This window comes from Equus asinus, chromosome 11, assembly GCF_041296235.1.
Source record: "Equus asinus isolate D_3611 breed Donkey chromosome 11, EquAss-T2T_v2, whole genome shotgun sequence".
Classification (NCBI taxonomy): Eukaryota; Metazoa; Chordata; class Mammalia; order Perissodactyla; family Equidae; genus Equus; species Equus asinus.
The window spans coordinates 81749314-81773260 of NC_091800.1; the positions used below are offsets into that span (position 1 = coordinate 81749314).

The following is a 23947-nucleotide window of genomic DNA, read 5'->3' on the forward strand; positions in this document are numbered from 1 at the left end:
GGGCTGAAGCAGAGTGCTCGAACTTAACCACTATGCCACCGGGCCAGCCCCTGGAGGAGGTCTTTTTTAAAGGGAACTTTTCCTGTGCCTTTGCCTAATCCATAGTAATTATAGTCATTTTTCTATACAGTTTTAATATTTTTAAAGAAATATTAATTCTTTAAGTATGTTCCTATTTCTACATGTGCTAACCGGTTAGAGTCTCACATTCCCTTAGTGGTAAGATAGTTGCCTACACACACACACACGCACGCACGTGTGCGCACTCATGTGTGTTTTTAATTAAAGAATGTAGGGGGTTTTACCATCAATATTGAGACAAGAAAGGAGAGGCTATGAGACTTGCTAAATTGTCCACAGTCATTGAACCACATTGTTGTATCTCAAACCCAGTACTTCTGCCTCCCACTTTCCCGTGAAGTCCCCCACCCCAGTAGAACCAAAACCAGCCCCATCCTTACTCATATAAACACCTGAACTACCATAAATTCTTTAGAAAAACTGAGTACTTTTTACAATTAAAATACTGTGATTCCTATGGGAAGTAAATAGTTGTTAAGCCAGTTCATCAAGAGCCAGAGCTGTCAACTCATACCTGTCTTACTGCCAAGCAAGTCCTGGGTGTTAGTCATTCCCACTCACAACGGAACGCAGGGTTTCTGTGAACACCTGATAGGACTCAGCTTCAAGGACAGCTCAGAAAAGGAGTCTCAGATAATCAACTACTTAATCCGCTTGGGATTTGCATTTGGGAACCCTCCTATTTGTCCAAAGGTTGGTCCCTGGACCCAACCTGGGTTGGAATCCGCCTCACCACCCATCAGCTGTGGGATGTAGGCAAATGCATATGTTTCAGGGCATCAGCATGCTCATTTGTAAAATGGACATCATAATAGACACCTCAAAGAGATGCGAGGGATGAATGAGACAGAAACACATAGCCAAGAGCCTAGCACATGATCATCATCATCTAATTATTATTATTATTACTGCTATTATTCCCATCCTAAGATTTTATAATATCGCTGCTTCTGCAGGCTTGTCTTTCTTCTAGGAGCTTGATGTCATGCCTTGATTATTAGTTATTTTAGTGGGACAAATTTGCACTGGAACTACAATATTATTGCTGAATTTTTCACGGCTGCCTTATCTAATACTGGCCTCATTTGTGTCCTGCTCTTGGACAGCTACCCTGTTAAGCTCAGAGAGTAGAAGCAATTTAGCTGGTCTAAAAGGATTTGCCTACATCAAATCGTAGAGAGAGGGGGGAAACCCTTCAATGGATCACTAAACCTTCTCTCCTTTCCAAATGTCTTCAAACAAAGCAATTACGATGTTTAGCATATTTGAGGACCTTTGTTCTCAAAAACAGCTGCATAGTGCTATAGCATCCTTGGTGATTAGCCAAATGGGATAAATTCTTTCCACAGCACCTTTTAAAAGACTTAAGGGGAAAAAACGAGACTTGGAGTTTTCGTAGAACAATGTGCACCCGTCTTCCGCCCACTTCCCCAGAGAGAAATGTATGAATCACAACCCTGCACATGAATGGAGTATCAAAACAGGTGCTGCAAACTGAAGAGCATGAATCATCCTTTTCCTTAGATACTCTGCAAATAAAGCAGCATCTATTTGTGGTAACTGTGCATGAACTCTATGTACAATGACTTACACAAAGTAAACATAACTTATACAAAGTAAATAAAATTGAAGAATCTACTGAATATCACTTTAACAAGTTAATATTCTAACATTAAACTTTAACAATTTAACATTTAAGTAGCACTTTAACAAATAAATAATTTCCTTAAACTGATCCAATATTAGTGGAAGAAATCAACAACAAGAAAACACCCCCTTGTGCTCCTACCTTCAGGAACCCCAGTTACCTATTTTAATGGTGACTAATTTATTACATTTCCTAAGCAGTTTTTTTCAAGGAGTTTGAAGGTAGTTGCACATTTTCCCTATTTAAAATGTATACTTTGAATAACAGAAAAACAGATAATTTTTTTAAAGGTTCATACTCAGTTTAGTGGTAGTAGATTTCTGTTTGTATTAACCTCAGAAAATAGAGCTCAGAATGGGGGTTGAGTGGCTGTTTGAATTTGAGTTATGGATATTACTCTTTAAAGTATGTACACGAAATTCCACCGCTGATTTTATCTAATCTCCACCATAAGGTACTGCCAGAGAATCAACGCAACTAGGTCTTGTAAATATCACTTTTTGATGTATCACATTTAAAAAAAAAAGACATGACCCTTGTTTATTTTAAAAAATGTTTGCTCAGACTTGGGGGAATAATGCTGTGTTCCCAGTGTCCATGCTAGGACCCTGGCCTTTTCCAGCTATGGCAGATAGTGTCAGAACAGGATCCAGAAAAAACAAATATGAAACTCATTATTTTCTTGTTGCCTGATTTTATTAGCCATACGTACTATTTATAATACTCATGGGGGCCGACAGGAAGAAAGTGGGAAAAGAGCTGTGGGTCTGAATCCTGAAAGCTAACGTTTTCTAAAGTTTGCCCTTTAAGAGCGTGTGGATGCAGAAATTAATCAATTGTATTTTCATTTGGTAAATCCTGTTATGCTGCAGTGCACGTAGGGTTTTCGAGGACTACATTTGTAGGTTTATATCAGGTCAAGAATAGATGTTTTTCCTTTTGGCTTTTTAGATCGTACAGGGTTTTATAGACATAATAAACCAAGAGGTTAACAGGGGAAACAATCCGTGATCATTTTACTTCAGTGCTTTTCAAACTACCCCATGAGTCAGACTGATGTGCGTGGTCACCACGAAAGGCAAGCCAACTTAAAGTGAAGGGGAGAGGACTGTGGGGCCTGCCCCAGAATAGTGTCTGCCCTAGACTCCAGCCCTTTCTCTGCTGCACACAGTAGGATTACAAGAACCAGTGTGTTTGCACTGGTGGCCCACTCTGTGTGAGAAGGAAAAGAAAATAACCAAAGCTTGTACAGAGGGGCAATGGTGCCCTGCAAACATACACATGAAGTGATAACCTTAACTGACTGCAGGGGAGGACACAGACGAGAGACCAGGAGGATTCTGGAGATAGCTACACCTTGACTGATCATCTGTTTTTAATTGCTTCAGGGAACTTTAACACCCTGTGAAAGTAGGGGGCCAGCCCAGATGAGCTCTGCAGTCCTCTGCGGGCATCCAATTCCATGTTTGTGTGAGTAGCAGCATCCCCCTTGTCCTGAGGGAATTTAACCAGCAACTTCAGCTCTCAAGAGCATCTTCAGGTGCCTTTGTCCTCAGGTAGGTGACTCAGGCAGTCACTCACCCGTCCCCAAGGTCAGGATCCAGCCTAACAAAGTTACTTCTAGTTCCCTGAGCATGCACACTCTCTGGCCTCTTCTCAGATGGCCCCCTCCCACCTTCCTCTCTACCTGACCATCTCCAGCTTGGCTTGAAGTCTTCACCCAATTTCACATTCTCGGGGATGCCACTCCTGACCACCTGCCTGCCCGGCTGAGCTGGGTGCCCACCTCCGTGCCCCTAGCAGCCTGTGCAGTCAGTGACTGACTTCATCCACCTCTGGACCTGAGCTTCTGGAGGAAGCTCTTCTCCAGCCTGTGGGCGATATCTAGTAAATATGAACAAGGCAAGAAGCCTGACGGCTAAGACAGGGTAGTTGTCCATTTCTCCAGCAAACAAGGGATTAGAAGGAACTAAGAGAAAAAGAAGGAGATAGAAGTGCTGTTGGAGGGAAGCAAGAAAGGATGCCTACAGGTTGACAGCAAAGGACAAACAGCATCAATATTTTTAAAAACAAAGACCTAAACGGCATTTGCCAATCATTGATGGTCATGGTAAGTGGAGTGTTGAGATAATGTTGAGTTCCATTCAGTATTCCAAGGGCTCCCAAAGTGAGATCCCTGGACCCTCAGCATCTCCCGGGACCTGCAGCATTGCACACTGGGGCAGAGCCTTGCAGTCGGTGGTGGAACAAGGCCCCCAAGGGACTTAGATGTGTCTCCATGTGAGAGAACGACTTCAGTAGTCACTCTTTAAGAAGAAAAACCTGGGTATGTTTCCTTGTATAAACCATGGTACAGTGGAAGTGGAATGGGTTCTGGAGATAAACCACACTCAAATCTCAGCCATGTGATTTGGGCATGTGCCTTAATATCTTTGAGCCCTTCTTCTCTATCTGTAAAAGTGGAAATTAAAATGCTACCTCACAGGCTTGATGTGGAGATTAGAAATGAGGTATATAAGGTAATGAATGCGCCATATGGGGTGCCGAAGTGTTATTATTGTATCCTTCCACTTCTTTATCTGGCCCACAAACGTAAATTGAGCACCTTCTATGTAAAAAAGTACTCCAAAGAAAAAGATGAGTAAGATTCTTGCTCTCTAGAAGATCACAATGTGGGGCAGAGATGGAGGAGACAGCAGACAGCAAACACATCTAAATTATCACTAAAGAATGTGACAGACGCCACCCACGTTGTGCTTCTGAGTCAAGGGCTTTTAGAAAAGTGTCCACTGAAAGTGGTCCAAGGTTGAATGTTAAATAGATAAGTGTTCATCCAAAAAACTCGCTTGAATAGACCATCTCAAAGCCCACATATAGCAGGTATGTTACTACAACAAGTGTTTTTAAAATATCAGAAGTCAGCCTCCTTAATGGCCAAAAATAGAACTGCTTTAGGTCTTGAGAACTGCGTCGTAAATCCGTCTGGTGAGAGAAATGGCGATGCACTGGCCGCATTGGTGCCTTCAGTATGGCTGTTCCTCGATGTCAGGAGAGCTGAAATGTGTAGGGAAGTAATACCTTCTAGGGAAGACGATTATTGGCCAAACCCGCCACCTGTCTGCCGGCAATCCGACACTGGGCTCAGAGGGAGCCGCCTGGCTGTTGGTGGCACCGAGCTGGAAAGAACTCGGGGCCAACTGCAGCCCAGACAGAGTCCTGCGCCTGTTTCTAAGTTTAGATGGCTTCTGGGATTTCGATTTTGTTTTTTCTAAACACCCCTCAGCCAAATAAGTAGCCTCGAGGCAGTGACATCACCATCTCCTTTTTAAGGCCTAGTTCTGAGGCTTCCTCTTTTCCCTGGCCCCGCCTTTGAAAGCCCAGCACCTGGGTCCTGGCCGCTGTGCTTGCACTGAGCCAGCATGCTGCTCTCTCGGCCTGTCCCCGAACCTGCTCCCTGCTTTGTTCTGGACTCCATTCAGGAGAGTTTGGTGTTTGTTAAAGAAGCAATGCTATAGTGTTGAGGGTATGTTTTCCCTTCTGCTGGCTTTTACCTGCAATTAAAATACATATGCCTCAGAGACACTTATAAAGCTTCCACGTTAATTGCATGACCAAAAATAGACTTTTTGGTATCCTTAAATATGACCATCCAAAAATGGTCAAGGAGAAACTGAGAGGCAGGTCCTATTTAAGCTCGACTTGAATAGAATTCCTCAGGCTGGACCCTAGTAGGCTAAATATAAGCTGTAAGGGAAGATTCATATGCAACATGAAACCTCAGGACAGGTTAACAAAAGATGAAGCACGAAAGCCTGGCTCTCACAGAGCGAGCAGGCCCCCGCGCTCCTGCGCCCCCACCAGCCTGGATGCGCGGGCTGCGGACCACGCCTCAACTTCAGGAGGAGGCAGGAATGACGCTGTTGAACTTTCCCTGGCATCCTAGAGTGCCGGGGCTGTCTCGGTGCTCCAGACACTACTTGAAAAGGGAAGGTTTCTCGGACTCCTGGCACCGGGACCTTTCCTCTGCCCAAAATTCGGGGTTTATTTTTACTCGTTGAATGAGAAAGAGAATGAACCCTGTGCTCTGTCATCCTCTCCTCTGCTACCACATTTTTAGACCACAGAGCAAGATGAATGCTGTCGGAAGGAATGTGTTTATAGAAGAAGCACTTTTTATCCATCAGAGAGCAGTGCTTTTTGACATTAAACATGGCATAAAGCCTCGATGTGGTGAGTCAGCAAAAAAGATTTTTGCCCCTCACATAAATGAGGTTTGATCAGCTCATTTATTGTAGTTTTCCTAGTGGGAGGCACAGACTCTCCTCTGACATCAGAATTTGTGCGTGATAAACTATTGCTCTGACTTCAAAGGTCTGGTCCCCATGGCCTCCAGGACCGCTCCTGTGGATTCCCTGTGGCTCTGTCAGGCCAGCTGCTCCAAAGCTTCCTTCCTCCTTGGTCCCTTTGTCCCACCCACCTGCTCCCTCAGCCTCACCATCACGGGTGCTCCCCTCATCCTCCTGGTGGATGGGCTTATGGCCCTATAACCAGGGAGCTCTCTCCTGTCTCTTCATGTCCAGATCTCTCATTTCACCATGGCTTTGAGAAGCAGAACCCCAGGTCCACCCTCCCTGTGTCTGATGTCTCCAGTTGAGTTTACACAGGCAGGTCGCTTCTCCCAGCTTGATCACAATGTTCCCGTCAATCAGCTTCTTCAGGGAGGCCTGGCCCAGTCCGTGAGTGAGAGGAGATGCCACTGGCCAGTGTGAGAGGCAGAGTCGAAACCTGGTTATAGAAGGGGGTAGAGAAGCTGACCGCCATCCCCTCTTCACTTTCAAGTTAGATCTTACCACTTCTGTTTTCTATAAAGCAGTGCATCATTTGGGGACATTTAATATCTTTAAAACATTACCAATCTTTAGCATGCATTGTGCCATATCACTTGCACACACACTCACACAGATTTTCACACACGCAGTTTGGAGTGAATCCACCCTTCATGATTTAATTGAAATTGCACGGCAATGAGCAATGAACATCAGAGCCACGTACTGGGCCATTGATGGGAGCATGGCCTCCCTGCAGAAGGGCCTGACTCAGGGAGTCCCTCTCAGTCCCATTTGTCCTCATTATTGTCCTCTGGACTCCCTGTTCTAGGGAAGATGATAGAAATAGTATGGGCTACCAACTCCTCTTCTCTGTGCATCCTGTGAGTACTGACAGCTCACAGAGCATGCTGGGAGATTCTCCGAGATTTGGGTTACGGGAGTAAAGCCTGACACAGGAAACAGGCTCCTGCTCTGCGTTCTCCCTTGTGGTCCAGTACCTTTCATTCCAGCTTTTGGAGATAAGGGTTAGCCACATCTGGTTTACCCAGCCATCCTTGTTTATTGTGGTGGGTGCTCTTTGCCCCAAGCATTTCTAACAGGAAAATTTTTTTAAATACCTCGCTTTCTATTTGACTCTTAGTCCGCTCTACAAAAAAAGAAGGAAATCAATGTTTAATAAATATGTTAGCTAAGTATACTATGTACTGGTTCAAACCAGCTCTGTTTTATTAAATGCCTGTTTTTCTTGGCATGAGGTAATTTGAAAAAAATTGGAAGACTTTGTCAATGTGACAGTCTTGCTCATTTATTCAAAAGTACATCTCGAGGGTGCACTAGGTATCAGGTGTGCGCTGGTGCAAGTCTGCCAGTATTCGTAAGACACAGCCGCCCCACGCAAGATCTGTACTGTCTGTTTGAACTCATGGGAATCCCGGGAAGACTTCTGTGGAAGGTGGGCAGCATCCCTGTCTCCACATGTTCCCAAAGGTTACTCGATGACCTGGCACGGGAACCTCAAAATCTTTGATGTTAAAGCCAGAAGGGACCCCTGACACCTTCTAGCCCACACTCGGATTCCAAAGGTGAGACCCACAGAGGTGACGTGTTGCCCTCGACTTCATGCCATAGGTGAGAAACAGAACCTCGTCCAGACTCAGATCCACAAACTGACACCCCATTAAATCCCGCTTCAGAACTTTTTATTAGGATTTCTGGTTTTAAGTTCATGTTTGAATTCAGCAGGAGCTATCCCATAGGGCAGTTGAAAACCATTCTTTAGGGGTTGGAAAGCCCATTCTCATGCCCTTTGACTTCAATGATGTTAATTCCAAATGACACATTCTCAGGATGCCTTTGCCAGAGGAATCCTATATGGCAAGGCTATGTGGTGCTCGGCCTGAGAAACGGCAGAGCAGCCTGTTGTTAAACTTGAATGAGTAATCCCCTCGTCGAAGGGCTGTGGTTGAAGCGTCCTCATTCCCATGTTATCCTGAACAGTTAGAATTATTGCCAAATTTGAACTCAACTCTCATTGTTTTATATTGAAATCTGTTTTCTAAACACATATATATCAAATGGAAGCTGCTTCATTTGTATCTGACAGTATCTTTCCAAATTGCTCAATTATTTGGGTCACCAGTGCATTATGAATTCACCAATTTGAGTAAGAAACTGTGAAGTTAAGACTTCTTTTTATGATACGTCCTTATTCACGTAAAAAATGTGTTCATTTTTAGTAGTGCTTTGGGGGGGGTTGTTGTTATTTTTGTTTTGTTTTCATTTTAAAGAGTCTCATTGGAAACTGCCCTTCTGGAATGCTGACTTGGCTGCACTGAGCTCCATAACACACGGCGCATATGAAGCTCGTATGTTAAGGAAATAGTTGTAGTGTCTACAGGGCCTCTGAGAGCCCTTCTACCACGGAGCAGGGGTGTGACTTCTGGTGGCAAAAGAACTAGAAGCATCTATTTCCAACTTAGCAAAACGGGGACAGAGAAAACCTTGCCAGATAGGAGTCAGCAGCCCTGATTGTTCTTGAGGTGCGCTGCAGCTGGTCCCTGTTGCTACCTTGCTGTTCCAGTGTAACATGTTTAATAACGCTAATGATCCATTGAGTTAAAAGAATTTCCAGAGACCCAACAATGTATCCCTTATCTGAGTCGCTCAGAATGCTTATGAAGAAGAACTGACTCTACCACTTACTAGCTTGGTGGCCTTGAGGAAGTCCCTCAGCTCCAAGCATCAGGCTTTAACTCTGCAGATGGAATAGTAGTATTGTCATGGATGTTAGAGGTGGAGGAGGTCGTCTCCGATATCTAGTGAGTAATGTGATTGGTGCTTCTGCAGGGACTCCATCAAGGGTGGCCTCAGCCATTCTGAGCGTGGACCGTTTTGCTCTTGGTAGACTCAGCGTCTGCAGACAGGGTTTGAAGGTTCTCTTCAGCTTGCTGTAGCAGGCTCATGTTGCTATTCCTCTGTATTTACCTTAAATTTCTTAGACCTCCTTGTGTCGCAAGCATCCATGTACACATTTCTTCTGGAACCTTCTCTCTTCTTGCCACCACATATACCATTCCCTCCCAGGGTGAATTTGGAGGGAGTAGAGACAAACATATTAGTCTTCAACAATAAATGGCAGGAGGTGAAGAATTTCAGATTTGAGATACTAGAAAAAAGAAGACGTTGAAATCAATACTGAAAGTTGGGGTTGAACATTATAAGAATTTAAGAGTAAAGAAAGAATGAGTGAGAAAACAGGTCATCAAGGAAAGAGCATCAAAAGGAGCCAATTTGAAGAGTTCAAATAATTACTTTGTTTTCTTTATTCTCTCCACCTTCCCAAGGAATTTGAGTAAACTCAAAGAATGACACTGTAGTTGAAAAATAAATGTGTCTGGGCTGGTTGTTTATCTCTCAGGTGTAGGGGGAGAGGTAGGCTTCAGAGAGGACTGAACTAGGACAAAACAGTCTGAGTCTGAAGGCACAAGGATTTAGGATTAACAGAAGCCACAGGGAGAGGAGAGATCACGGGCCAGGTTGTGAGTCCGTGGGCTCTGCAGGATCTTCCGCATGTGCATGCACTTAGTATGCAAAAAATGCTTGTGAATTTCCACCAGACATGGACTGTGCAGCAGACGGCCCCTGCGCCATGCAGAAGACAGACCATATTAGCACAACGCCGTCTCCTTCCTGTTTCCTCACGGGACGCCTGAGAATCCCCCGCTGGAGTTTCCTCCTCCCCTTTCCCCCTCATCCAATTATGGTCAGGAATAATTATTGGGTATTTCCTGCCTGGGAACCATGTGGTCTTCTGTGGTATCCTTCACACTCCCTCTTTCCTTAACTGTAAGTTAAGTCCCAGAATAAAGAAGTAGAGGGACCGCGACAGTGTAGCACCGAAAAGTAAAGCTAAGGAATAATTGTGTCAGTCAACAAGTGCAGGAGGGGCTGACAAACAAGGAATTTGCAGGAGATTTCCAGCCCCACCACACAGAGAAGGACAGGGGAGGTCTTGAAGTGAAGGCACGGAGGGTTCGTTTCAGCCAGGAGAAGGAATTCCACCATCGTGAACAACAGAGACGTTGGTGATGCCCGCCTGGTGGTACCAGCTGGGAGGCTTTACCCATGGCGGTGCTACAGACAGCTGCGCATCTCTTCCAGCAGGACGAGTTCATGAAAAATGGAGAATCAAGTTAACCCCACGTGATTCTCTTCTGTAATGGAAAATCGAGCTTTTTCATTTCTCTAGCAACCTCATTTTAAAGACTGTTCGAGGGAAAAGTAAAATTAAAAATATCAAACTGCATCTTTCACTGGCTTAGTTTCTTAATGCTGAATTACTCTCCCATCCAAGAATAATTTCAAAAGCATAGAGTTTTAAAATGCGATACTTGGATGTGGAAATTCTGTTAGGATTACTATTTTATGACCATATAATACAGTATGATGTAAGCCTTATGTAAAAATGAAGTGATATTTCTGTTGAAAGGCATTCCAATTCTCTGGGTAGTAAGGTTTTTAATATTGGATTTTAATTACTCAGTTTTCAGCTATACTTCAGCTATGTTTATGCTGTAATTCTAGAAAATTTCAAGAGAATCTCACTATAAAAATATAAACCTTTATTGCATGACTCAGATAGAACGAGAGTCAAATATCTTTTCCCAAAGCATGACTACAGGACCCCCAGCTGGTGGAAACGCTCACGCAGCACTAGTGTTAGTCATGCCCCCACACCCTCCGTATCAAGGGCTTCCTCCACATCTTCATCCAGGAGAGTTAAATTAGGCAGTGAAAGCATGAAATACGACTTCATGCTAGGATTTCCTATGGTTTACGTGTATTTATTGGTCTTTTTGGCCTGGGTTTCTTGCAGAACTCTAGGTTAGGGAGCTTATAACCCCCTCAACAAGTTGGCAAATGGTAGTATTTTATAATCATTATAAAACAACTTAGATAATGCTTCCTCTGTACCAGATACTATTCTACTTTTATAGATATTAAGTCTTTTGTTACAATAACCAGTGAAGCAGGTTACTATGTTCCCCCTTTACTATGAGGAAACTGAGGCACAGAGAGCTTCAGTGACTTGCCCGGTGTCAGCTGGTTCTAACCCCGGCATTCCAGCTCCAGAGCCCATGTTCTGAACCGCTACCTTCTGCTGCCACTGAGTTAATTAAATATTGAATATTTACCCACTGTCTTCTCACCACCCCATCCCCAGCAGTATTAGGCACCACAGAAAAGTGCAAATGTAAGAAATGTGGTTCCTGCTCCTCAAAAAATTAAACATAGAGTTACTATATGACCCAGCAATTCCACTCCTAGGTATATACCCAAAAGCATTGAAAGCAGGAACTCAGATATTTGTAAAACCATATTCCTGGCAGCATTTTTCACAATCACCAAAAGGTGGAAACAATCCATGTGTCCATCAACAAGTGAGAAGATAAGCAAAATATGGCACAACCACACCATGGAATATTATTCAGCCTTAAAAAGGAATGAAGTGCTGACACCTGCTGCAAGTGGATGACCTGAGAAACATTATGCTTGGTGAAATAAACCAGACACGACAGGATATATAGGACGTGGTTCTACTTAAATGAAATATCTAGAACAGGCAAATTCTAGAGATAGAAAGTACATTAGAGGTTACGGGGGGCTGGAAGAGGGAGGAATGGGGGGTTATTGCTTAAGGGGAACCGAGTTTCTGTTTAGGATGATAAAAAATTTGAAAATAGATATGGTGATGGTTGTACAGCATTGTGAATGTACTTGATGCCCCTGAATTGTACACTTAAAAATGGTTGAAAAGGTAAATTTTATGTTATATATATTTTACTACAATAAGAATAAAATTAAAGACAAAAACCAAAGAAGTATGACCCCTGTCCTAAGCGGCTTACAGTCCAGTGAGAGATGTGGAATTCACAAGTGAAGAATGAATTCGAGCACAGTCAGCTCTGAGGCTGAGAAACAGAGATCAGAAGAATAGTAGAAGCCTTTTAAAAAGTGAGCCTCTGGGCGGGAGCAATCCATGCAGGGCGGCTGGGCTTGGCCCTAGAGGACCAGAGTGCATCCCAGGCGGGGAGGTGTCATGAGCAGAGGGACGGCTTGCAGGAGTGAGACTAGCCGACTGAATAGAGGGGATGGGCTCCACGCAGGGGGCTGTGGGGCGCCCTGCAGGCTCTCGAGCGTTTACCCGACGTGGGAGAACGCGGTTTTGTGGCAGCTGGTGTGGAGTTGGCTGGCTCAGGGTTCGGTAGAAGTCGGGGGCCTGATGGTAAAGGGTGAGATCAGGCAAAGGAAGGTAATCCAGGCCTGGTGAGCTGAGGCTTAAACAAGACAGCGAAGGGGGAGAGGGAGAGACAAGTACTCGAGAAGGAACCAAGAACGCTTGGTGGCCGATAGGCTGAAGAAGTGGGGGCGGGGGTGTTGGAGAGACGAGAAGAATGTTCTGTGGGTCGCAGAAACACGCTGCAGCCCTGAGGGTGGATGGGCCGGCTGCCTCAGCCTCAGAGGGACTGAACCCTGTCTTCATTTCTGGGTGCTTATTGAGGACTTGCAGCGTGCTCGGGGCGGACAGACCCGGCCCCTGGCCTCTGGGAGCTCCCCGTCTACCGTGTAGCTGGGAACCAGGGACAGCGCTGGGAACCGCTGAGACTGCCATATTGCTGAGGCTCTGAAGGAGCGGTCGGTGGTCCTGGGGTTTGAGAGATTTGCCTGGGGTTGGAGGATTGAACTGAGGATGGAAGACAGAGGAGTACGTGCTAAAGCAAATGGGAGAGAGAACTTTCCAGGCAGAGGGCACAGCACACGCCTCTGGGCAGTGGAAGGCAGGCAGGCGTAGCGGCAGAGCAGAGCCCGAGTGGAGGAGGTGAGGCAGAGCACGCCAGGCCCCAGGGCTTGGGCTTTCTCCGAGGAGGACAAGGAAGCCACTGAGCCTTTTAGGCAGAAGGGTTATGTGACCAGATAGGCTTTTCCAAAGGATTGCATTGCGGTGGGGGGTTGAATGGATGGGTCAGTGCCTGGTAGGTTATCACATGCACACAGAAAGAGGAAAGCGTTTCACTTCCGGGTCAGAGGTCTCACCTGATCGTGCCCCCTTGCATCCTGGAGTGTGGACATTTCCAGATACTCGTCACAGACTGGAAGACCCACATCCCAGTCGTGCTGACAGACATCCCTTGTTAACACAGTCAGTAACACAAGAACTCTCTTGGAGGCATCACTTAGTTCTCTGGCCGGTATGCACTCTGTTGCCCCTCCTTTCTGCTTGCCACACCTCGCTTAGCTTTTTCCAGAACTGCTGGTGGAGAGGTGTTCTCTCTCGTGGGTTACATGACAATTACTCGTCCTCGCCTTTGCTCGCATAAGACACATCCCGTCGCCTAATCCATGGAAACAGCCATCACGTGAGTCCTGGCCCGTCCGACACTCCTTGCACAGAGCAGCCAGCAGCCCCCAACCTCCCCAGCTCTCCCCGCTGCACAGCGTAGATTTGGTTTCCAGTTCATGACCGACACCCACACCAGTGGGAGATCTTGTGGAACTCGCGGACACATGTCGAGTTACCCCCAGCTTCTTACCACAAGCACGTGGACAGGCTGCTCGGTGTCGGCAAAGGCGCCAGGAGCTCCTTGCATCGCAGTTCTCTAGCAAGCCGCTAGTTCTCCTCCGCAGGGTCGGGGTGAACAGTGGAGACGCCTGTCCTCAGGGGAGAAGGATCTCAGGTCAGTGAGTAAGATGACAGTCAGGTACAGTCAGCATTCCCCTTCAGAGCCCCCAGGAGCCCAGTGATCGTGTCTCAGTCCAGCCAAACCAGGTTTCCCTTCAGGACTGGACAGCTCACATCTTCTGCTGAGCGCTTCCTGTGCGGTGATTGCAGCTGCCATGTTGTGTTAAGGAGGCTAGTTTCATCCATGTGAAAGTGCATGGGGTATTTCATATGGGGTAGGATGGCAGGGGAAAGTGCCCACACCGTTTCAACAGGTGAGATCCCCCCATCTCCTTCCCTCTCTTTCTGTCTCTCTGTGTGTGTCTCTCTCTTTGTCTCTCTCTGTCTCTGACTCTCTCTCCCCAGCCCCTACCCTCACTTTGCAAAGTTGGATGAGACTGTGACACACTTCTCCTGTAATGTTTACTTCACCTTTTTGAATGTGGTCATTATATCAACTGAATATAACACTTAATTTATAATTAAAAAATTTTCCCCAACAAAATCTGTCACTATTGATGCTTTTGAACCAAATTGTTAATTCTGCCTGAGGGATGTGGAATAAAATAGATAATAAATAAGGACCCGATGAAGTCAAAGGTCCTAATGAAAATGAGACTAAAACGAATGGAATGTACTCTTCTCTCCCTTCTGTTATTTTTAAAAGACTTTATTTTTTAGAGCAGTTTTAGATTTACAGAAAAATTGTGCAGAAAGTACAGAGAGTTCCCACATACCCTGTTCCCCCACTCACCCCCCCCCACCAGTTTCTTCTATTGTTAACATCTTTCATTAGACGGTACGTTTGTAACAACCGTTGAACCAATATTGACCTTCCATTATTTTTTTAAATGGGAATCTGTCTTTGGGGATTTGTGCGATTGAATAATGCAGATTGAAAGGGATTTTTAGCCACGAACCCAGTGCTGGCGGAAACAGTGGAAGCTTCTCGCTCTGTAACTAGAGGGTCGTGGTCGCTCCCCGACAAGCACGTGCTCCCAGAGTAGCTCTTTATATGCCGTTACCCTCAACCTCAGGGGGGACTTCTGCACTTGGACAAGCTCCAAGAGCATTGGTTTGGGCCAGTGAGACGTTCCATGGAATAGAATCCTTTCATTTTCTGTAGAATGTGCCTTCACGACTCTGGTTCACATTAGCAAAATGACAGACACACTCGGTCACCCTTTTTCTTGTTATATTACTAATCATCTCCAAAAGATAAGGACTGAACACCTTGTAATTAGATATGATGATTGTCTAAAATTAATCCATTCAAAGTTTCATAAAAATGACTAGCTTGACCTTTTCTCCTATGAGCAAAGAGTTCAAGGTAGTCTCCAATCCGTAATGATGAAATAAAATCAACGTGGATGTTTAAACAGTTGCTGTTTCTTTGTATGAAAAGCAAATATTTGTCTTCCATCAGATTTTTAAACTGTTGAACATGTGAAATTGTATGCACAGAAAGATTTTAGAAAAAAAGGCCTAGTGAGTGTGCAGATGTTCTGTGATTTTACTTCGTGTTTAAAGCCGGAGCAGTGAATTCCATGGGTCCCAGGCCTGCGCTCCCTTCTGAGAGCCGGGTTCCGGGAACGTGACTAATGCAGGGTTGTTCACAGCCTTACCATCCTTGGTCATAACGGTGCTCAGGGCTGCAGTGGGGCTGCCAAGACCGCAGCGTAGCCCTGTTAATATCACATGACAGTCGGAGGTTTTTTGGAAAACCTCCTCTGGCCCACTGTTTATACGCCCCCATTGATATTTGTCTGAAGATAATTTTACAGTCAGTTTACTTACAATTGCGTCAGAGTCGTCTCGGCCTGCTTCTTGGAGAGGTTCTGCCAAGTATGACTTTAACAGGCAAGTGGCTTGTGCAGACCTGGAACCAAAGAACCCCTCATAGCACCATAAACCACCACTTTGTCTCCCTGGTTCTGTGTCCCTGTCGCTTGAGTGGGGTTTCGTGTTGTTAATATTTATGGACTTGATTAGGGTGGAAAAAACATTAAAGGAAAACTTTGGAAAATGAACTTCTGATTTCTCATTTCCACTTAGTGATAGATGCATGTGTTTATACGAGTAAATTGTTGAACTCTTTTCACTAAGACCATTGTAGGTGGCGTATTTCACAACCTTGGAAAATGCAGACATTTTTGGAGTAAATCAAAACTGGAGGCCAAAAGTATTGGCTCTGAACTGGACTGCCACTTGCAAAGCACCGTTGGAAGGAATGATGGATCGCGGGAACGGCGGCACAAAGCGATCTGAAGTCATACCAACCCCAAGTGGATGAATAGTCCTTTGTGGACATAAAGAGAGCGTGGGCTGGTGTGTGGAGCAGGAGAAAGAGTCAGTTCTGTACTTGGGGCTGCAAGAGCACACTCAGAATGGGGCTTTCTCCCTGTGTTTTTAGATTCGCTAATTTATTCGTGTCATTTTGAATCCTGTAAAAAGATTCTCTAGGGGCCGGCCTGGTGGCGTAGTGGTTAAGTTTGCACTCTCCACTTTGGTGGCCTGGGGTTCAGATCCCACGTGTGGACCTATATACTGATCATCAAGCCATGCTGTGGCAGCATCCCACATACGAAATGGAGGAAAATTGGCACAGATGTTAGCTCAGTGACAATCTTCCTCAAGCAAAAAGAGGAGAATTGGCAACGGATGTTAGCTCAGGGCCAATCTTCCTCACAAAAAAAAAAAACGAAAAAAAGATTGTCTAAAGTTAAATTTTAACAGCCCTCTAATTTGAAAAGATGGGCTGATATTTGCTGAAAGCAGCTGTGTCAGACCTAAGAAAGAAGCCATTCCCCCAGGAAAACACACAAACAGCAGAAGCCTCCCTTGAAAGATAACCTTGCTGGGCTGTGAAGCATTTTAAGGGCTTTCAAGTTATTTTTAGAAAAGCACAAAAATCTGAGTCAAAAATCAGATATATATATTTTTTTTGTTCCTGCTTCCTTTTCCTTTTCTTGTCCCTTCTCCTTGATTATTTCCATTGCTATTTTTACATGCTGCTTTTGTGGAGAAAGGCACAGTGTGAAATATATTTATTTAAGCGCAACTAAAAATAATGAAATGCCTATCTCTTATGAGGAAACTCAACCAGCCTGTTGAAATAACAGCAGTAAATATAAATCGGCAAAGATCAGAGATACAAGTTAAGAGTCAGCATTCGCTTTGGAAATGGAATGACGAAAAGCACATCAACTTGATATCGTACCAGCGACGTCCACCCCGGCAAATCAGAGTTGGAAATTGTCTAGTGATGCAGGACCACCAACCACATTTATTTAGACTGACTTAAAAAACATCCCTTTTTTGGGCTAACTCCCCCGACAAAAACTATTTTCTTCCTTGATTGTCTAACCGTTCTCTCTTTTGGCTCGCTTAGGCCATTTTATCAAAAGAGATCAAACACAAATACTGCCAGGTTTGCGTTGTAAGAACTTTCTTTGTTGACAGTAAAGTCAGGAGAGCGTGTGCATTGTCAAGCAGCTGCAGGACGCCCGGTGTCCCGGTGGCTACTGGGAAGGATGTTTAAGAAATAGTAGAAGGAAGGAAGGGCAGTGGGAGAGAAAGGCAGCGCCCATTTATCACACACCCTGTGCTGGCCCCTCACCTCCTGCAATCCTCCCAGAAACGCTTGCTTTATGGCCGGCGAGCCTGAGGTCAAACCTTTGGTGAAGTCCTAGCAGGAAAAAGCAGCAGAGTGAGACAAACCGTGTTCTTGCCATCGACCCTCAAACCCAGGAGGCGGGAAACCTGCTTGAGAAGCCCACACTCATAAAGCAACCAGAGAAGCTGCCAGATGTCATGTATAAATGCTGTCATTGGGGCTAACATGTCCCATCTTGACTTGGTCTGGGAATAAAGGAAAAGTCCAGCTTTACCCACACTGGCTCTTTGAGGGGCCCACCCAGTGGTGTAGTGGTTAAGTTCATGTGCTCCGCTTCAGTGGCCTGCAGTTCACAGGTTCGGATCCCAGGCGTGGATCTAGCACTGCTCATCAAGCCATGCTGTGGCGGCATCCCACATAAAATAGAGGAAGATTGGCACAGATGTTAGCTCAGGGCCAATCTTCCTCACAAAAAATAAATAAATACATATACTGGCTCTTTGAGTTTGATTCTCCCTCAACCTAGAGTCGTGCATATCTGACCCATTTTTCCTATTTTCTTTTTTTTTTTTTAAATCTTTCACATCATTTTAATGTTCTTTTTTTTTTTTAAAGATTTTTTATTTTTTTTTTTCTCCCGTAGCCCCCCAGTACATAGTTGTATATTCTTTGAGGTGGGTCCTTCTAGTTGTGGCATGTGGGACGCTGCCTCAGCATGGTTTGATGAGCAGTGCCATGTCCGCGCCCAGGATTCGAACCAACGAAACACTGGGCCGCCTGCAGCGGAGCGCGCGAACTTAACCACTTAGCCACGGGGCCAGCCCCCCATTTTTCCTATTTTCTTTCCCACAAATTGGCAAATAACAAGTGTGTTGGTTTCAGCCTAGGTCTTGTGAAACCTTTCATTTTCCAGATTTGTATCATTCCCTGGGTGACGCAATCCACTTTTGTGAAATATATGAAAATATTGGAACTTTTCAAAAAAGGTTTAAATTTGGGGGGATTTGCCATGAAAATGTTTTAACGGGTAAATTCCCACAGAACTACTCTAATTTATTTTAATCTGATTATATTTGCAATCTGTGGTCCTCCTGGCAGGGGGAGGAGAGGCCACCTGCTCCTTGCAAAGGGGAGAGCATTCTGTTTGCATGCCGAGAGGGGGCGGGATCTGAGTGGGTCTTGCTCCGGTCATGGCTTCTGTAGCTCGATAATTGCACAAGCTCCTTCTGTAAATGGCTTGATTAAAATTCTTGATGACTTTAGTAATCGCCACAAGGCTAAGGGAATCTAATGTTCTTGAATTTCTTCCATACTCATAATATATCCAGTAACCATGTTAGTAATCAGACAAATTCTCCAAAACGTGCAGCCAGCTCCATTTCTCAGCTTTCATATGTTTGTATGCCGGCTCATCCCGCAGCCTCATTAACCAGCCAGCCAGGAAGGGAACTTCCCTTTTCATTCATTCATACGGCGCATGTTTGTTATATAAATCTCATCTTTTATAAACTCTTTGGAGACCAATTTGTGTAAGTAGTAAAACGGGGAAAGATCCTGAGCAGATGATAAATTTAAATAAGACTTTAGATGTTTTCTGAACATGACTTCATTTCGTGGCTTTTGAAACTTTGGTCAAATGGGCAATTTTGTCCCTTGCACCCCAGGATCATGGAAAATGGAAGTGGGAGAAGAGTCACAGGTCAGCTTTCTTAGCTCAACAGTTGATTAACAAAACAACCACAGTGAGAAAAGTACCATTCCATAGGTGTTCAAACACGTATTCAAAATTGTAGTTAGCAGAAAATCTCAATATTTTAAATATTCTTCACTAAGTTGGTCTGAGTCCTTGAATGTGATCCTCGCTTATCAATGTTTCTATCAAAAACACAGGCGCACACACACAAAGGATAATTATCATTATGAGTATTATATCCTTTCCAAAGGGGTGGAATATGGTAACTACTGAAATCTGCAGTATACTATTTAGAATCGATTACGTTAAAGAAAAAGTCCTAATTCCGCTTCAATCAATAAGAGGAAAGAAAAGGTTATTCAGAAAATAAGGCCTTTAAAATGACTGACCTGGATTTCCGCTTCCTATAGGGATTGTCATGTTCACAGACCCATATTCTGAGTTACTCACTGAAACCTCATGAGTTCAACACTGGCCGGCATTCCCTTTTGTGAGTTTTAGCAGAGAACTATTTAAGAAGAAAAAAATAGTCTCACAAATAAACTTATATTTTAAAAAAACAGATGTAGCTCTTGGGGCTCCAAGGCCTCTTAACAGAAAACATCTGCTGGACTTCCTGAATTTTTCTAGGACCTTGAGAACACACCCACACATTTCCAGCTTTTTCCCTAACCATTGAGTTGGCTCAGCAGTGCTCAGTGTTGTAACTCATGGTTCCATCCAAACAGTTGTTCAGTTTTCCTTTTATTATAAATTCATTATCCATTTGCTTATTCCCTAAGTATGTCCGATTACACACGGTTGTCTGGGAGGGAGGAAGCCGCAGAGAACGTGTCTATAGGTAGAAGGGTCGTCAAAGCTGAAACCTAGTTTGTAAATGAGGTTGGTTTTTTGGGTTTTTTTAGTATTAGCTTTGGCTTTGCTCAAGGGAACCAAACCAACTCATTTTAGTATGACCTGTGTCTTTTAAAATGAATAATAAGCTAAATACAGTAACATGCAGAATAGTCCATGTCATTTCGTGAAGGTGCTTCCCCTATAAACGCAAGGGAACCTAATTTGACGCGTTTAGAAGAAACAATGGGGTTTTATTTGCATGTTTGCCTGCCCATGGGAACTGAAACAAACAAAACTTATTTTAGAAAAGCTTCTTCAAGGTTCACATTTTGTTAGGAAACCGTTCAGCTCCGTTACTTTCTAAGGAGCTCAGTTTCATTGCAAAATGAACTCTAATACGCTCGTCTCAGTCAACTCAAGTCCGTCCACTCAGGTTATGTCCACAGCTATTTTGAAGGATTCTCTGGGTCTAAAAGATCTTAAACATATCTCTGTGAATCAGTTACTGGTCAAAACAAAAAAGTATGAGGTAGCAAAACGTATAATAATGATGTGTTTCGGTTACTATTATTTAAGCTAATTGCCTTTTTAAGATAAACTTTCTGGGCCAATGGAGCTCTTAGGATCTGAACACGTATTTGAAGGTTCTGCTTTTCCTGTAAAATGCAAGACTTGTAAAAGTCAATATATTTTAATCATTCCTTTATTCAACCAACATGCTGCCACCCACTGTGTGCAAGACACTGTGATATAGATTGGAGATGCAAATTTGAATAAGGCATGGCGGCCCCCCCCCACCCCCACCCCAGCAAGCACCGCCCAGGGGAGGAGAGAGCAGGAAGCCCTCCTAGCAAAGACATAAGGGGTGGCACATGCTGGGCCACTTGCGTGTGCCCAGATTATGGTGACACCGAAGGGGAGCAGCCACATCACTTGGGAGGGTCCTTGGATGGGCTCACCATTGGAAAGTGCGTGTGGTAAAAAGAGCAGGGACAAGGGACGAGATCTAAGGAGTAGCATCATTTAGGAGCCGAGAAGGAAGCCCCTGAAAAGAACATGGAGAACGAGCAGTAGAGAGACGGGGGCCATGAGAGTGGTCCTCTGGAAGGAGGGTGGTCTGCAGCATTGATGCGTCAGGGAGGCAAGGATGGAGCCAGGACCCTTTTTTAAAGCAACGAGTTGAGAATAGAAAAGGAGAAGAGGGTGGTAGCTAGTGGGAGATGTGGGCTGGAGGAATTATAAAATTCCTGCAAAATCCAAACTCAGCAGATTATTTCAGAGATCAAAGAGGTGAACTGTGGTTGGAAAAGGTCTTTGTTCAGAGGACCAGCAGGGAATAAACGCTGGCGGATGCCCCAGAGGTGCTGGGGAAGGGTGAGACTGGTGATGTGGAATCTCTTAAGGACCAGCTGGCGTGGACCCCTGGGGCTTTGTGTTTGTGTCCCAGAAATGCCCGCTGGACAGTGCCAGGCAAGCTTTCCAGTGGGGAGCATTAAGTTGGGACTGCCACTTTCCCACCCCTTCCCACTTCCTGAGTTAACTCCCAGACCGGTCAACTTTACTGCTGAACATTTTCCTAGAAGGGCGTAGAACTTTGCCAGGGGGGCCCTTCAACTTAGACAAGGGGAGGGGCTGGAGGCCTGAATGACCTCCCACAGCCATGGGCTGGAGCTCACCCAGGGCCCCGCCTGCAGTCCAGGCTCATACCCCTGCTTCTCTGCTCTCTGCAGGTAGACCCAGGACACACTTTTGTTCAGAAATGGCAACTGTGATTATGGAATTTAATGAGTTCCAATTGAATAATTTATAGACCATTTGAAATCGCCTCATTTTTTTTCCCCTTGGTTTTTGGTTTCTGGGGTTTTTAAAGAGGGAGAGAGGCTGATGTCTCTGCCCACCAGCTAGTGGCCTTTGGTTTCCATGCCAATCAGCGTGTTCCCAGAGAGCTTCCCAGGAGCAAGCCGGCGTCGGCTCGGCACCTTCTTGTGGTCTCTAGGCATGAGCCTGGGAGGTAGTTGAAAATCATTTTCCGATGAATCACTATCAGAGCGGAAACCATGCCAGCCTTTTAGTGGTCAAGACTGCCTCCCGCATTCTTTCCTGGCACGTCAGATCCCAGCCTCCAAGAAGGTGCTCCTGTTTTGCATGACAAAGAGGAATATTTGGCTTGAAGAAGTCACTGCTGAACAGAGCAGCCAGTAAATCCATGACAGCATCAGCCATAAATCCCAGATGCAAACCAGAGAGTGAGTTGTCCTTCGTACCAGCAATGTGTCTGAAATCAGAGAAAGCCTGCAGAAGCCAGTATCGCCGCTATAGACATTTATGGCCGGCCTCCTCGATCATCGCGGAAGTCAGAAGTGAGGTGTTCGCCGGCGTTCATGGGATGCAGGACACTGCACCGTGCTGGACGTAGTCTTGGAAGACTTGCGTGCCGCCTGGTCTTAAAGAAGTGACAGTGTAACCAGGAATGTGTCAGTACCTTAGCAGAGATAAACCATTTGCAGATGGACACTGCACTGTCCCATGACCTACTCTAATGTGACTAAAACCAGGTCCATCTTGGGGCACATTCCAGGGAAGGTTGAATTACTGGGGGCTTCAAGGGTGTCTCCACCATGTTAGGTGTGGCATCTAGATGGATGGTATCGCCGCGAACTGAGAGAGGGGCAGAGAAGCAGAGGGCTGGTCGCTGTCCTGTGGTTCTGGCAAGGAGCGGAGCTGGATGCAACGAGGGCCGAGTTCCCTTTCAGGTGTGCCGAGTCCAAGGCACCTGTGGGACATGCAGGTCGGGCCACCCAGCAGGGAGAATGTGTCATCTAAGTGTTTCCTGCCTCTATTTGGAGTGAACGAGAGATCTCACCTCCAGAGTACTGGCAAAAGAGGTAAGGGCAAAACCCGCAAGAAGACCAGCCCTTTACAGAATGGGAATCAGGACAGGAGGCCAGGGAAGATAAGTCAGAGGTGTGCAAAGAAACACCAAAAGAGTCGATGTCCTCGAGAGAGGCCACAACGCTGGGCGCTGCCAAGGCCCTGGCGGAGGAGTTACATCATCGCTGACCATCGGGGAGCATTTGTCCAAGTGGCCAGGCAGGAACCTGCTCACCCTGGCTTGAGGCACCAATGGGGATAGGAAGTGGCTTTGGAATGTGTCAGATTCTATTTGAATACAGAAAAAATGCTACCAATCGCAACGCTTCCCAAAAAGTAATGAAACCACGCTCTGAGATGCAATGTCAGCGCAGCTGGGGAGCATCATGCTGCACTGATCTCCCCAAGGCCTGCCATTTCTCCCTTCCCTGTTGGAGATAATGGGCATCCCACTGGTTGAGAAAGCGCCAGCCCTGGAAAGCACCCTCTCTGGGCCATCGTTGGATCACAGGTCCTTGAGGAGTGAGGAAGACGAATGTTTGGACATGAAAGGCCTTCCATGTGGCCAGGCACAGGCACAGAGAGAAAACTCCAGACACGCTCCCTGTGGTGCCTCTGTCTGGCTGCACACCCCATTCAAAGTAGGACAGACCCAGAAAGTGGCCATGATGATGATGAAGAATAAGATAGCCACACACGTACACACACAGACACACACACGCAAAGGGGAATGCCTCACGAAGACATCGTGGTGAGGCTTTCTGGGGGTAATCCCATTAAGAAGGTGAACTCCTAATTTGTGATAAACCACAATGTGGATATTCTAACCCCCAAGGAAAGCAAGAATTTACCATGTTAGTCACAGCCCTCTCAAGTCTGTACTTTAACTCTCTCCGTAACCGCTCCCTCTTTATGAAGTGAGCCATCTGCATCTTCGCTTCTCTTCTGTGATGCTGTAAGATCTTTGCAGAACCTCAGATGCACGGGAAGCGCATCAGGAATAAGTGTCTGCCTTGGAAACGCAGCTGTCTTCAGTTGTTGCCTTCTGTTTTGTGGATGAAAACTGCTGTTTATTTTTCTTTCAACAAATGCCATTGAGGAGAACGAATGTTCTGGAGGTTGTTTTCGCTCCATGTCATGAGAACAGTACACC

General features: G+C 45.4%; 1 protein-coding gene and 1 long non-coding RNA gene across 2 annotated transcripts in view; one reads left to right on the top strand and one right to left on the bottom strand.

Moving 5' to 3' along the window:
• The window catches only part of COL4A2 (collagen type IV alpha 2 chain), a 191861-nt gene that overhangs the window by 68812 nt on the left and 99102 nt on the right, over positions 1 to 23947 (top strand). The window lies entirely within an intron of this gene.
• LOC123289691 (uncharacterized) lies at positions 13629 to 19575 on the bottom strand. The gene is made up of 3 exons (XR_006533772.2): positions 19476 to 19575; positions 15575 to 15656; positions 13629 to 13767 (listed from the first exon to the last, which is right to left on the bottom strand). It is a non-coding gene; the product is annotated as an uncharacterized lncRNA (long non-coding RNA).